General features: G+C 39.7%; 1 pseudogene; it reads right to left on the reverse strand.

Annotated features, from left to right (window-relative positions):
* Window positions 1-13844: 13844 nt before the first annotated feature.
* On the reverse strand, window positions 13845-14849 carry LOC120272616 (annotated as a pseudogene).
* Between the last annotated feature and the right edge of the window lie 2458 nt (window positions 14850-17307).

Raw genomic sequence — 17307 nt, forward strand, 5'->3', positions numbered from 1 at the left:
AAGTGCTCACAAAAAGCCTCGCCAAAAAGTAATTTTGCTACATTACCGCTACAGTACAATTGGTTCATTGTTTTGCTACAGTACTTTTCACAAAACGCGGTCCAAACACTCTTCTCTCGAGGCCACATGTCTGGGCAAACATCCATGTGGTAGGCTATAAAACTTCTCTTCATCAACGTATCTTTGAAAGGTCTTGCAATCTTCACAAAGAGAAGGAATATGAAGATGTGGCTGCCTTTGTGCCCTTCTAACTAGTGAATTGACTTGAATCTTCTTGGAAGTTGGCACACATCTCCACATTTATGAACTCCTCTTGTGTCTTGGTCCTTGAATTGAATAAGAACTCCCAACATTGTGTCTTTATAGCCTATCTTTGCTTCCTTTTTACTCTTCAAGGCATTCACAACATATATGCATAAAAAAACACCAAATACACAATATGAGACATAAGGCATGGTAAAAAATGATGCTTAATGCACGTAAAACATATATAAAAATATGTCTACTCAAGCACTTATCAACTTCCAAGGCACTTATTGACATGGATTGCGGGGGTTAACTCTAAGGGTTGGAGATGACAAGTTTATATACCGCCTCACAGAAGCCATGCGACATTCTCTTGGCTTTGATGATACTCTTTATTTTCTTGACACTACCGATGAACTAATTGATGAATATGTGTAGGAAATGTCAAATCCCAACCCATACGAGGGGTTGCTAGACCAAGGGGAGGAGAATGAAGAAGTCTTAATGCTTGGTCTAGAGGAAAAAGTACCATCTACCCCGGGGATTGTGAAAAAGGTTCTCTGGAAGATGAAGCGAGCAAGGAGACGCACAAGAAATGCCCCAAGGCTAATGCGGATATGCAAGAACGGAGTGAGGTTAATGAACCTTCATGTGGTAACAAGCTCGATAACTCTCCCTCTACCTTCAAAAGACTATGTTCATCGTGCTTTCAAGTTATGGGTAAGAGGGAAACCTTCATCTATGAACCCCCGTGAGGTAAGGCAAGGTACGTCAAGCTTAGTGACGTTAAACAAGCGCTTGTTGTGAGGCAAATTAAGTCTTTACTGTTTTTCTTGTTTTTAGTTTAACACTTGCATGAATAAGGCTTTGAATGTTGGTGTCTTGAATTTTACATGCAAATTACTGTATTTTTCTTGTGGATCATTGATGTTATCATGCACTTAAATGCGTGTGGTAAAGTTCTTGGTCGTTTGAGCATGTTTTTGCATGATTCTCTGGTATAGTTTGCATTGTAGAAGCAGGCTCTGAGTTTGTATACATCTTCAGGAATTTTCTACAGAGCCTGCAGACTTTTCTAAGTTATCCAGATAATACACACGGCAGTGTGGAATTTCCATACGGGCGTGTGTCTGTACTAAGAGCTCATCTATATAATGCATAGGGGCGTGCGTCTGCCCTGTGAACGACTTGACGATGGTCACACGCCCGTGTACAATTTTCACCTTGGCATGCATTCCTCTGCAGAGACTTAGAGATTTTTCCCAAGAATACACAAGGGCATACGAGTGCCCCTTTGGATGATCCTGTGATAAACACAAGGGCGTGGGTAATTTCCACACGCCCGTGTGGATCTCTACAGAGAAGTTCTCTTCTACCCTGAGAAAACATAGGGTCGTGGGGATGCCTATGTGAGTAGCCCTGTGAAGATCCAGGCATGTTCGGAATTTCTGCACGGGTGTGTGAAATACTTAGAGAATTTTCTCGGATGGACAGAGGAGCCATAAAGGCGTGTGATGCCCCTGTGGGTCTGGCATACAGGCGTGGAGAATTACCACACGACTGTGTGGTTGCGTTCAGAGGCAAGGATTATCATCTCGAGAAATCACAGGGGCATGCGGATGGCCCTGTGAAGCTCTCCTGTGGAGTCACACGAGCGTGGGTAATTTCCACACGCCCATGTGGATGTACTGAACTCCAAAAGATGCAGGTTTTCTTTAAAATCTTTTCACGTTTCTTCATCTTCTCACTCCCAAACATTTAGATAACGCTTCCATTCACTCTCCCAACTTCGCACCATTGTTTTAGAGGGATCTTATTCAAGTTTTCTGGCCGATTTCAAGCTTTCCTTTTCTATTTCCTCGGTAAACCCTTTTTCTCTCTTCTTCATGATTACTTGATTTGCTTTGATTAAACTGGTGAACCCACTTCGTTTTTATGCTAAAATGGTTTGTGTATACTTTAGAGTGAGTTTGGAACTAAGTTGTGATGTATTTTTTAGTTTTTAGCAAGGTGGTCATGCGGTTTTCATACCTCGTGGATCCACACGGGCGTGTGGAATTTCCACGCGACCATGTGGATTTCTTTAGTATTAATTCTGTGCGTGTTTTAACCAATTTTTCTTTTCAAATCTTACAGACATAGCCCCTAGGACTAAGAGAGTGGCCGACAAGCATCCTCGAGAGTCCTCACCTTAGCCAAAGCACCTAATATTCTTGATTCTCGAGCACCAGGCTCAATTTGAGCATTTATCGAAGCTCAAGTTTGGTAAGACGTGACTACCGGATTTGAGTTTACTCAGGAAAGTGCAGTTGGACGATGACATAGCGGATGCGGTTGAGCAGTTGCTCACGGTAGGTAGTTGGGCCAGATTATTATCCATTTGTGAGCCTCCCATTCATCTTTTGGCCTTGGAGGTATTGGCATCTTTCGAGTTTGATCGATCATACAGGAGATCTGATAGTGTCGATGTCATACAGTTCAGAGCATTCGAACACCATTATAGTATGAGCTTCACACAGTTCTTAGTCAGATTAGGATTGTACGAGGAGAGTTTTACTACCACAGAGGAATACGAGTAGCTATCCACGGATTACCTCGGCACTTTGACGCCGCAGTGCGCATATAAAGCGCTGTGTGGACAGGGACAGTATGAGCCTGAGGTATACAAGACCATGAGCCTTCCTTGACATGTTAACCGCTACTTGCATGCCATTCTGAGCAAGTCGGTGAACGGCTGTGGTGATAGCACTGGAGTCCTTAGCCGCCAGGAAATGCTGTATCTCTATTCGATGGTTAGGAGCGCACCGATCCATCTGGGACACATCATAGCAAAGTACTTGCGACATCAGGGGTAGTACACCAGGATCATACATCACCAGACTCATCATCGGGATGGGTCTACTGGATGCCATTAGTAGGGCCGAGACGACGATTGTTCCGGTACTCCTCAGCTTTGAGACCATGCGCATGATGTGTATGATCAGATGCTACAGAGATGGGGTGTATGTGCTAAACATACCCCCAGCAGAGCCAGCAGAGATTGAGGGTGACACGGCTGAGGGATCTCAGTCCACTCCTAAGCAGCAGCTAGAGCAGATGGAGACCAACGCACCTCATGCAGCACAGGAGCCATCCCAGTGCGTATGTTCTCTCCATCTCGAGCCTACAATCATTTTGAGAGGCTCAAGAGTGTTGTAGGGATGCCCCTAACTGAGATCACCGAGGTTCGCGTGATACAGGTTGCGCAACACACAGAGGTGATGGCGCGTCTTGATATTCTGTAGCAGCTACTTGAACGCGACGCCGCCTCACCATTCATCATGAGACCCCGGACCCCTCAGGCATCCACAGCACTACCATCAACAATTCAGGCACTGATTGATCCACCAGCATCCGCATCATCACCTTAACCAGCAGCAGCAGCAGAGGAGCCCCAACCAGACACCGACGCTTGATGCTTCTTTACTTTTCTTTGTTTTATATTTTCGTATTCTATTTTTGTATTTTATTTTGGACTTATATACTCAGAGAGGATCTTCCTTCTGAGTTTATCTTTTACTTTTATCTCAAGTTTTATTTCATTGCTTTACTTTTATATGCTTGAGTTGTTTTTGTTTACTTGAGCTTCACTTAAACCCTTTGTGTATGCGTACAGATAGTCTTGTCAGTATGGAAATTGAGGATTAGTCATACACATGGTCAATTTGTTTTACACTTGGCCGTGTGTGCTTCACAACCTGTTGGAACTCAACTCCCAGGATTTAGCTCCATCAAATGCACCCTTAGGAGTTCAGGGGAGTATTGCTTCAATTGCCCACTCCCACATATATTTTTGAGTGATATAATTTTTATTATGCTTGCATGTGTACATTGAGGCAAATGTATATCTTAAGTGTGGCCGGGAAGGGGGGAGAGGGGGAGGGTGTTCACATTGCAATTTAATACCTATACTTTGATCGTGCATGCTCACGTAGCCAATGACGGCGGTTCACCTTAGTTGCATTGGTCGTATTCTTAAGTTTTCGGAGAATTTTTAACGTTCTCACGCTCTAGTTCTTTAAAATAAAATATATATATATATATATATATATATATATATATATTGTTTAGTTGTGCATTTGGGGTGGAAAGAGCTACCACCTATGTTGTATGAAGCTACTCTCATAAGTTGGATACTAGTTATGCCCTAATGAGAGAAAGAGCTATCTCATGGGATGAGTGAAAGCTACCACCCCAGTAGAAAGAGCTACCCAAATGAAAGTGTGAAAGCCACTTTAGCGGCCGCTTAGGAAAGGGCTACCTTAGAGGATGTGTGAAGCTACTACCATCTCTGAGTTTTGTTATGTTTTGTAGATGAATAAGTCCCTTATACTTAGAACTTTGAGTAGTATACTTTGGGTTGACTTGAGTGAGTTTACACACACTTGCACGATTTTTGGTTTGTTGTCCTTTTTGATTCGAGTTTTAAGCTAGAGAATTGATTTTTTACGTATTTAGTTTTGAAATTTTCATTACTTGTAGAATACTTCCCTTGCATGCTTTGGTGAACCTAAGGCCAAGCACTTTCAATTTTTTCTTCTTCTATATTTTAATGTTTTATTTTTTCTTGAGGACAAGCAAAAGCCTAAGTGTGGAGGAATTTGATAAGTGCTTGTGTGTTAAGAATATGAAGTATTCTTTACTTACGATGAGCATTACTTTTATCACATTTTAGCGCTAATACATGTGTATTTGAGTTACTTTCGTGCATGTAAGGTTGTGAAGCCAAAGTAGATTATGGATGCACTGTTTCATGAAATCTTGGAATGAACAAATGTGAAGACACATGTTGTGCTCGAAGATACATGGATATGTTCCAACCTCCATGAGTTCAAGGAATTACAATGATTTGGAGAGGCGCAAAGGCAGTCTCACTTGTGTATTCCAACTTGTGCAATGATAGCAAGATCTTTACCAATGAGGCCTTTTATTAAAGAAGCGACACGATCTATGGCATAGATGTGTGCCCGTTTATGTTGCCTCAATGAAAAGTGTGGATTCGGGAGTGTTTTTGGTGGAGTATTGTAGCAAATCACTGTAGCAAGCTATTGTTCACAGTCTTATTTACTGTAGCAATTTATTATTCACTGCCCTATTTATTGTCACAGCCCACAAAAAATCAGAATTTTAGAGAATCCTCACAAGCGTGGGGAAATTACCCACGCCCGTGTGGATGCCCGATTCCAGCCCTATTTAAGCTGCGATTTAGCTCGATTTCAGAATCCACCTTTCCATCTTTTCTCCATCTTTTGAGAGGCTTGTGGCTAGGGTTTAGAGGGGCTTTGGCAAGGCTTTTGGAGTGGTTCTAAGGCTTCTACAATATGTTTCTCTTGGAAGATAGTTATTAATTAATGCTTCAAGTGCAAGACCTACTATTTTACTTCTTAATTAATGCTCAATGAGTCGTGGAAATCCTAAAGCACAGGGTCCCAAACCTATGGTCAACCTTGACTAACCCCACACTGTGTCCCGTAGGAGAAATTGCTCAGTCTCAACACCTCACACTACACAAAGTTGCATGGAGTTCTAGGGATTCCAAGTGATAAATCCTATTCCTATGTGTAGATCTAAACCTTTGGTCCTGGCAAAAGACCCCTAGTTATAATTAAGCCGCAGATAGTAAAGTCACTTCAATACTTTACTCTATTGCTCACGCAACTAAGCCCCAACAGAGTTCATCCCTTAGCACTTCACTCTATTGTAACTGCAATGAACTCTAGAAAATGGAGGTAGGATAAATCACACCGGAAGGGAAAGGGGATGCTCCGCTACCTCTCGCCTCACCCTCTCAACCCTTTCCAATCTAGCTTTGTCTAATCCTCATTGCGTGTCACTCATCCACAAAGATTACCAATATTGACTATCAACCCTAGTGTCACTCTAAGGGAGAAATCATTCGGCAAGCATTCAAGATTGGAACTCAAATAAAAGCATCAATTAAGGAAAGCAGAATGGAAGGTCAATGAAACAATAACATCCTGGGGTTTACTAAATCCAAGAATCCACTAGGGGGTTTAGCTCTGCATGGAGCACAATACAATCAACAATGAAATCAAAAATAAAGATAAGCAATCCATAGGAAAACCACCTCGGTAGTCATGTCGATGGTCTTGTGGAGTAGCCTCGTCTTCTCCAAAGGTCCCCTTGTCCGGCCTAGGGCACACCTCGCCGGATCGGTGCTGACGAAAGCTCCCATAATAACCTTCTTCCAAGCGAAGCGCGGTGTCAAATCCGGACAACCACTCCAAAGGCGTGCCAAAATCCTCTCCAAACCCTAGTCGATGGTCTTTCAAAAGATGGAGAAAAGATGGAGAGAAGAGGGAAATAAGATCCCCAAAATCGGGCTGAATCGCAGCTTAAATAAGACCGGAATCGGGCATCCATACGCCCCTGTGGATTTTCCACACGGGCATGGATAATTTCCACATGCCTGTGTGGATTTTCTTCAAATTTGATTTTCGTCCGGTTGTGATCAGTAACTGCTAAATGACTTGCTATAGTGATTTACAACAGTCACCTACTACAGTACTGAGCCAAAACACTCCCAATTCCACACTTTTCATCGAAGCAACATAAATGGGCACACGTTTATGCCGTAGATTGCAACTCTTCTTCAATCAAATGCCTCTTTGGTGAAGATCTTGCTATCAATGCACAGGTCAGGATACGCAAATGTGACTGCCTTCGTGCCCCTCCAACTCATTGTAAATTCTTGAATACATGGAAGTTGGCATACATTCACATATCTTAGAGCCCCACTTATGTCTTTGCATTTGTTCCTTCCAAGATTCCACCAAATAGCTTCACAACCCTACATGTGCAAAAGAACATAAATACACATGTATTAGCGCTTAAACTTGATAAAAGTAATGTTCATCATAAATATAGAACACTTCGCATTCTTAACACACAAGTACTCATCAAACTCTCCCACACTTAAGCTTTTACTTGTCCTCAAGCAATGAAATAAAACATTGAAACATAGAAGAAGGAAAGATTGAAAGTTCTTGGCTTTAGGTTCACCAAAGCATGCAACGGAAGCATTCTACAAGAAAGGGAAATTTCAACACTAAATACGAAAAATCAATACTCTAGCTAAAAACTCTAATAAAAAAGGACAACAAACCAGAGATCATGTAAGTGTGTGTAAACTCACTCAAGTAAACCCAAAGTATACTCCTCAATGTTCGAAGTATAAGAGACTTATTCAACTACAAAACATACCAAAATGAAAAGTTGGTACTAGCTTCACACATCCTCTAAGGTAGCCCTTTCCAAAGCGGTTGCTAGGGTGGCATTCACACTTTCGAGGTGGTAGCTCTTCCTATTAGGGTGGTAGCTTTCACTCATCCCATGAGATAGCTCTTTCTCTCATTAGGCCATAACTAGTATTCGACTTATGAGAGTAGCTTCATACATCATAGGTGGTAGCTCTTTCCATAGAAAATTCACAACTAAACAATATATCTATTATTTTTTTCTTTATTTTCTTTTTCCAATTTTTTTCAGCAAAATAGAACAAGAAACAAGACTAATTAGTCCCTTCAACATCGAACTTTAGTTTCCAAAAGAGTTTCATGAGCGAGTAGTGCAACCAGTGTCAATCGGGCGAAAATTCCTAGAAATTCAAGTAAAAACTAGAGCATGAGAACATTCAATGTTAAAAATTCTCCTAGACTCAAGAATACAAACATTGTAACTAAGGTGAACCGTCATTGGCTACGTGAGCATATATATCAGTCAAAACTCAGGTAAAAGACATGTGCAAAGTGAACTCCCCTCCACACTTAAGATGTGCATTGCCCTCAATGTACAGATACAAGCACAATAGAAAGTATAGCAATCAAGTTAATATGTGGGAGTGGGCAATTGAAACAAAACTCTCCTGACTCCTAATGTTGCGTTTGATGGAGCTAAATCTTGGGGAGTAAAGTTCTAATGGGTTATGAAGAACACACGGCTCACATTGGCCATGTCCATGACTAGTTCTCAAGTCCCATACTGATAAGACCATTTGCACGCATACACAAGGGGGTTCAGTGAAGCTCAATAAAAAAAACAACTTGAGTGTATAAAATATAAAGCAATGAAATACAACTCAAACAAAAATAAAAGATAAACTCAGAATGAGGATCTTTTCTGAGTGTACAAGTACAAAATAAAATGCAGAAATAATGAAAAATATAAAGTCAAAGTAAAGCAAAGACGCATCAAGCATTTGTGTCATCCTGTGTCTACTCTACTGCCGCTGCTGGCAGTGGTGGACTAGATGGATCGATCGGTGCATGAACTGGTGAGATGGTGTTGAAGGAGCCGGAGGGGTCCGGGGTGGCATCACAAATGGTGATCTCGCATATCGCTCTAGTAACTATTGTAAAATGTCGAAACGCGCCATGAACTCAGTGTGGTGCACAGCCTGTGTCACGCGGACCTCAGCAATCACAGTCCGGAGTACACCTACAGCACTGTCAAGCCTCTCAAAATGATCATAGGCTCGAGATGGAGAAAACATGTGCACTCCACTGTGTCATCTTTGCCCCCTACTGTCTTTGGTATAGGTGTAATCAACACAAACACTCCCGATTAACACCTGCGAACCATCCCCATGAATCTCATAGTCTCAATGCTAAGGAGAGCAGGTATAGTCGCCTTCTCGCCCCTCGGATCGCATCAAGTAAGCCCATACCAACGACTAGCCTCGTGATATAGGGACCACAAAAGAGGGCACCAATCGTGGCATACTGCCCTGATGTCGCATATACTTTGCAAGGATGTGTCCCAAGTGTATCAGTGCTGCTATGTACCATAGAGTATAGGTATAGCAGCTCTTGTCGGCTGAGCACACCAGTACTATCACCATGCCCGTTCACATACCTACTCATAACGGCATGAATGTATCTGACTCACTGGGAGGGCGATGGCCCTTTGAAACCCCAGGGCTCATACGCTGTCACGTATGCATGCCTGTGGCATTAAACTCCCAGGATAATCTGTGGGAAACTACTCATATTCCTCAGTCTCTATATATGTCGCATCATATAGCCCCATCCAGATCTCGAAACTTTATAGCTCCTATACTGTCAAAACTAGAATACGAGCGATCGAACTCAAATAATGCTAAAACCTCGAGTGTTAATGTGCTGATGGCAGGCTCTTTGATCGACAATAAACCGCTCCAACTACAAACCGCAAGCATATCCTCTATCTCTTCCACCATATCACCTGCCATATGGATCTCTCTCAAAGTGTCTATGTGGGGAAAACGCGACTGTCAAAATTTGTAACTTTGACAACCTCTCAAAGCGAGCCTGGTGCTCAGGAATCAAGAAATCCATGAGTTTGGCCTCAAGCGATGACTCTCGGGGGCGCTTGCCATCATGCTTCTTTGATCTGGGGGCCATATCTTCAAAATTAACACATAAAATCGATCAAAAGCATTCAAAAATTAATGTTGCATAATTCCACAAGGTCGTGTAGGATTTCCACATGCCAGTGTAAATCTACGGGGTTTGAAAACTGCACGGCCGAGCCGCACTTGTGTCGTTTCTAACTTTGTTCTAAGCATGCATAAACCTTATAAACATAGAAACGAAGCAACATTCACCATTTTAATTGATTAAAATCAATTTATGGTGAAGAAAAGAGGAGTTGAGGGTTTACCAACATCTGAGGATGAAAACCTTAGAATCCGGCTGACAATTCAAGTAAAACATCTCTAATTCAACTGTGTGAGATCGGGAGAGTAATTGAGAGCGTCTCTAAGTGATTGGAAGTGTAAGAATGAATAAACTCAATGGGCTTTTAAAGAAATCCCTCGGCTTTTGTGTTTCTGTATATTCACATGCGCGTGTGGAAATTACCTACGCATGTATGACTCCAAAGGAGAGACCAACAGGGGCAAATGCACGCCCCTGTGCGCTCTCAAGAAAACACTCTTTGCCTCTGTATGCAACCACATGAGCATGCGAAAATTCCCCACGCCCGTGCGCCCGACCCACAGGGGCATCTCCACGCCCCTGTGGCTATTCTGTCCAACCGAGAAAATTCCCTAAGTGTTTCCCACGCCCGTGCAAAATTTCCACACGGGCGTGGAACTTCACAGTGCATGTTCACAGGGGCAGACGCATGCCCTTGTGTATTCTCAGGATGGAGTGGAGATCATCTACAGAAAACACACGCCCCTGTGTATTCTCGGGAAAAATGCTAAATCTCTCCAGGATGACACATGCCCATGCGGAAATTACCCATGGGCTTGTGAAATTCACAAGGTCGTTCACAGGGGTGAGTCGACGCACCTGTGCCGTCTTTGGATGAGCTCTGAACAAGAACACACGCACGTGCGAAAATTCCACATGGGCGTGTGTTTTCTATGGACACTTAAAAAACTTTGCAGGCTCTGCAGAAAATTTCTGAACTCAAATAAACACTCAGAGCCTATCTAACAATGCAATTTTAACCAGAGAAAATATGAAAAACACTCTCAAACGACCAAGATTCTTCGCCACATATGATTAGGCATATGATAACACGACAATGTCCATGAAAAAATCACATCAAAAGCATCTAAGAATCAAGACACCAACACTCAAAGCCTTATTCGTGCAAACACTAAACTAAAAGATAGGAAAACAGTAAAGTCTTGGGTTGCCTCCCAAAAAATGATTGTTTAACATCACTTAGCTTGAAGTACCTCTTCTTACCTCATGGGGGCTCATAGATGAAGGTTTCCTTCTTACCCATGACTTGGAAGCATGATGAACATAGCCTTTCGAAGGTAGAGAAAGAATTGTTGAGCTTGTTACCACTTAAGGGTTTATCTTGTGCATCCCCAATAGCCTTGGGGCTTTTCTTGTGGTGTCTCCTCACTCGCTTCATCTTCCGGAGCATCTTCTTCACAATCCCCGGAGTAGATGGTACCTTCTCCTCTAGACCAAGGGTCATCACCTCTTTGTTCTCCATTTCTTGGTCTAGAAACCCCTCGTACGAGTCCGGATTAAACATTTCCTGCACCATATTCATCAATTATTTCAGCGGTAGTGTCAATAAAATATAAAGTATCATCAAAGTTATAAGAATGTCACATGGCTTTGGCGAAGCGGTATGTAAGCTTGTCATCTCCAACCCTCAGTGTCAACTCCCCGCCATCCATGTCTATCAATGCCTTGGAAATGCACAAGAATGGCCTCCCAAGTATCAAAGGAACATCTATATCCTCATCGATATCCAACACTACAAAGTCTATAGGAAATATGTACCTGTCCACCTTGACAAGCATGTCTTCAATGATGCCCCTCAGATGTCTCATCGTTCGGTCCGCCAATTACAAAGTCATCCGAGTGGCCCTAGGCTCTCCCAAACCTATCTTTTGAAAGAACTAGTATCGCATGATGTTGATACTGGCCCCTGAATTCGCCAATGACATCTCTTCACCCAAATTGCCAATGTTGCACGAAATCACAAAGCTTCCGGGGTCTTTCTTCTTGTTTGGGATATTCTTTTGCAACACCACTGAATAAGAGGCATCTAAGATCACCGATGCACTCTCATCCAACTTCCTCTTGTCAGTCAAAAGATCTTTCAAGAACTTAGCATACCGAGGCATTTGAGACAACGCCTCCACAAAAGGAATGTTGATGTGCAATTGCTTACATAGACCCAAGAACTTCTTGTATTGCACATCACTTTGGTCGTTCTTCAATCTTGAAGGATGTGAGATCGAAAATATACGTCTAGCATCATGTTTGTAAAAAAGACACTAGACGATATGTTGAAGCACAAATATTGTATTTGTTTTTGTCGCTTCTTTCATTCCTAATAGAGGCAAGCCTCTACTATTAATTACCCCAGATTGGAATTTTAGGAACCTCCGATTAAGAGCAAAAGTACAAGTAAAAGCAAGAAGATTTACAAATTCTAAATCCTGTTATTTTATTATATAAACAAATTTATTACATCGTTTATATGTATATACACATATATTTTATATCATTGACGCTGCCTGTGCCTTCCCACTGCATTGCCATTTTTGAGATATATATCTCGTTATCGCATTGAAATTCGCCACTGCTTATGCTTTGTCACTACATTGCACATTTCATTATCATTTTGAAATGTCTTTCTCAGTATGGTCTTAAGAGAGAAATATATATATATATATATATATATAGTTTCTATCCTTCGAGAATGGAACATTCTTGTTATGACTTTGGACCGAGTGATTTTGTCATTGCTTTGGTAACATGTCATCAATATTTGATATATTGACCGAACCCCTTTTCTTTATTGCCACACATTCTATAGTCTTCTACATGGTTTGTATCATTGTAGTCACCATCTTTTCCTTTACTCGATCAGCATCGCCAACATTCGCCGTTACTAATCCTTTTTTTATAATCAATTAAACCTCTCGCGAAACTCAATCACGTATATATATATATTTTTTTTTTATTAGGTAATGTTAGCTACATTCCCAATATTTTTAAACGCATGTAGATATGCATGTTCCTCATAATTCATATTTTATTTTATTTTATTTTATTTTTTATGGTGGGCTTTTATTATTTTAGCATGTCATGCTCCTTTTATTATTATTATTATTATTATTATTATTATTATTATTATTTGCATGTTTCTCATCATTTCATTTATTTTTGGATGATGGAGTCCACCTTTGGACTCTTCTCTTGAATTCATGAGGGGGTATATGAATACAATAGATAGCATGATTTTTTATGATTCTTTTCATCCTTACATATAATAATTTTCTTTTCAAATATCCCCATGTATATCCCTCCATGGTGGGTCGATTGCTTCAATTTTTTTATTATTATTTTTTCTATGTCATGAGACCATAGCATGCTTTTTCTTTATTATTATTATTATTTGTGTGTATCATTTACTCTTACCAAAACATGAGCATGCATTTTTTTAATGTATGCATAAGCCACGTGAAAATTTTTTAACCCCATACTCATCATTTAAATGGTGGGTCCCACTTGAGTATATGCATGCATATCTACTCGTTCATTTTTTGTATGCATGTTTCATTTTTCCTTATTTCATGCATGTATGCATGAAAAATTTTTGTTTTATGTCATGCCCATATGCATGGTAATCATGACTTCTAAATGTGTGAGTATGCATGCATGCAATTTTTTAAAGCTCCATGTGGACCTCTTTTTTTTTTGGATTTATTATTTTTTTAAAAAAAACTATGCATATACCATTGCATGTTTTTATAACAACATCACGTTCTCAGCTATATGTGCATAAATGAGTCAGGTGATTTATTTTTATTTTATTTATTTATTTATTTTAAACACATTAGAAATAGAACAATTAGTTTCCAATAGCATCAATATGAAAAGTTAAACTTCACCAATGCCATTTTAAGCCAGAGACAGAGTTAAAATACAAGATTTGGCCAGCCATAATTTACAAGGAGAACCAACAATGTCAGTGGCTTTATTTAGTCATTTAGCAGAAAATAAGGAAGCATGAACAAGTTAAACTTGAACAAACACATCATCAAGCAAACAAAATTTTGGAGCTCGATGGTGTTAAGTCGGAAAATTCATTTGGTTTCTGCATTTGTTGCCATAGAATAGAGAAGCTCCAGTTTTTCCTACCATCCAACACGCAGCAACTCCTCTTTTCGATATGCCCCACTGCAACATGAAGGCCTTGGCCGAGCTCACAGAGAGAGGCTTTGATATCATTTTTTTTGGCAGTGGAGACCCCTCAACAAACAAATGACCATCGAGAGCTGCACTCAATCCAGTCCAACCTTCCCGCATGCCAACAGTCATTGATTCCCAAGCGTTGGTTTTTGGATCATAAACCTGCCCTCTGGGAGAAAACAAGAATGGCTATGGCCAACCTTCAGTAACAAAAGGCCTTTCATCAAGAACTGCTGAATCATACATTGGCACGTTCATGCCCATGCTCATGATTTGCTGCCATTTACAATCAGCAGGGTTGATAACCTCAGCAGAGTTGAGCTCAAACTAGTCTGTACTATACCCCCCGGCAACATAAACTTTACCATCAATAATCCCACCAGCAAAAAAACAACGATCTAGGAACGAGCATTTGTCTCATGACAGTCCACCGGTTTTTCTTCATTTCATATTTCAACACAACATGCAACGGGTAGCCAAGATCAGGCATCATACTGCCGCAACAATAAGAATACCATCTTGTGGAATAGCAATGCAGCCAAACCGATTAGGCCCAGCATGGTAACAGCCAAGCATGATGTGGATGGTATGCCAGGAGAAGTGGGTGAGGTCGAGCACATGCCATTGTATCTTTCTTGTGAACCTGTTGAAAGTGAGGACAAACATCCATGCACTGCAGAGGCCCACTAACTTCCCTTCAATGAAGAAGTGGTCCTTGGTCCTTAGCAAGTCATGCCACCTGCGACACGCCGCCAGGAACTTTTGGTGAGTGCTAACAGGAAAGTGGAGGAGGCAATTGAGTGGAAGGTCATCAGGAAGACCTGAAATAAAAGGTTGTAGTCCTAGTGATGGTTCCATTTCTAGTGGCTTCGGGGACAGAGTCATCTGTGAGCTACCAAGCTTGTGGACTGGAGATTGATAGCATGTTGTATAATTCCCTTCTCAATCTCTCCTCCAAAAGACTTTTTATATGCACCAATTAACCTTTTAAATTTAAATTTATATGTATCTATTTTAATTAATTAATTAAAAAATTTAATTAATTAATTAATTATTTTAATTAATTAATTAATTAAATTTTATTTTTTTTATTTTTTTTTATTTATTTCTTATTATTTTTTTATTTATTATTATTTTTTCTTATTTTGTTTTATTTTATTATTATTTTTTAATTAATTTCAAATTCGAAATTTGAAATTTAAATTTTTCTTTTTTTAGCATTTTTTTAAAAATTTATATGTATATATTTTTAATTAATTAATTAATTTTTTTAAATTAATTAATTAAATTTTATTATAATAATTATTTTTTTATTATTTTTTTATCTTTTTATTTTTTTATTATTTTTTTATTATTTTTTTATTATTTTATTATTATTATTATTTTTTTCTTATTTTTGATTTTATTATATTTTTCTAATTAATTTGAAATTCGAAATTTGAAATTTATTATTATTTTTTTTTATCATTTTTCATCATTTTTTTTTGTTCGTCCGCCTTTTTTTTTTACGGGGGATCCCCTCATAATCATAACCTTGACTCAATCAGAAGAAGATAAGATTTTATTTTTAAAAAAATTTAAAAAAATTTAATTTTTTTTATTTTTTGAAATCCAATTTGCCTCGGGATATGTGTTTGGATGCCTCAGTATTTACACTTTCTCTAATCGCCTCGAGATCCGTTCTCGTGCCACTTAAAATTTAGGATTGCCTCGAGATGTGTGTTTGGGCTATCCTAAGATTTGAGATTGCCTCGAGATAGGAGTTCTCAAGGAGAATCTTGTAATTTGCCTTTATGCCTCAAGATAAATTCTCAGGGCCAATTTTGTAATTTGCACTTTGTCTCTAGACATGTTCTCAGGGGCAATCTTGTAAATTTCACATTTATGCCTCGAGATATGTTCTGAAGGGCAATTTTGTAATTTGCATTTTGTATTTAACTTGGAATTTGCATTCTAGTCCAAAATAATCAAATAATCAATTAAGATTAAGACATTTAAATTTTAGTTCTAAATATATCTATGATTAGGATATATTAGAATTTAAATTAAATTGGAATTTGGTTTCCATTAGGACATATAATTTTATTAGGACATGCTCTATATTATTTATATATAAACAAATGCCCCCTTCCTACTTGCCTCACGAAATTCTCTTTGGTGAGTTTGAGTGAGAGAAGTAGGAATCCCCAATCTTTTCTTTTGTCATGGCTAATACATCTCAACCTTTTTTGCGATATGAACCAAAATTACAATGAAGTTCCCCAAGGTCAAGCCTTCATGCGCCACACTCCTATGTTTGATTCTGAAGCCGAACCCGCAATCATATATGAAGGAGGAGAACAATCAGATGGGTGAAGCGCTATCCAAATCGTATAGCTATTGCCAAATTGTCCACAAACCGTTGGTTTGAAGACGGCCTAACTGATGCAATTTGCTTGAAACCTGAAGGAGAAGTAAAAGATTTGAAGATATTCGAAACCCTTGGATCTAGGATAATCAATCACCGCCCGGGATGGAAGGGTAGGGAGCCAATCAAAAATAGTTTGATTGATCTTCCATATTACGCAGAGTGGGCCAAATTCATAGTCAATAACTACTCCCAGGAGTTATCTGAAGCAGAATTGGTGGGCGGGGTTGTGGCTTCAGTTGGCCGCTATGATTTTGATATAAACTTTTATAAAGCATTAGTGGAACTATGGTGTCCAGAAACTAATACTTTCCACTTCTTACACGGAGAAGTTGGGATTTCATTATGGAACTTCAAGAAATTGGGAATTCCAATTACTGGAGACATCTATCATGAAGTCATACCTCCTAATGATACAATCTACCGAAGATATGACCCTGACCTTTCTATTTTAAGAAATCTTTTCAACATCTTTTTATGGCTGAGAAGGTCCCATTGCGCATATCCCGCAAGTGCATGGGTTTGGCGAAGTAATAATCCCACAGTGAGCTGGGTATCGAATCCACGGGGAGTAGGGAATAAAAAAATACTTATTTCGATTCTTAGCTATGTAAAAAGATCAATGATGATGAGTGTGATAATGATTCAATTCTCAACAGTAAAAGAAACAAGTAAGAGAGCAAAAGTAAAGTAGGGGGGGTAAGGCAATCGATAAAGATGGGGTACCCGGATAATGCTCCGCCTAGGATAATTGTTTCAAGTGCAATAAAAAATCCTTAATTACATAGTCCCAAATCTAAGGTCAACTATGCCTAACTCTGTACATGTCCCGGAGGAGAAATCGAACAATCTCAACATCTCGCACTCGCATAGAGTTGCAATGAGCTCTAGGGATTCCAAGTGATAAATCTCTTCCTAATTATAGACCTAACCCTT

This window comes from Dioscorea cayenensis, chromosome 2 (genome assembly GCF_009730915.1).
Source record: "Dioscorea cayenensis subsp. rotundata cultivar TDr96_F1 chromosome 2, TDr96_F1_v2_PseudoChromosome.rev07_lg8_w22 25.fasta, whole genome shotgun sequence".
NCBI classification, from domain to species: Eukaryota; Viridiplantae; Streptophyta; class Magnoliopsida; order Dioscoreales; family Dioscoreaceae; genus Dioscorea; species Dioscorea cayenensis.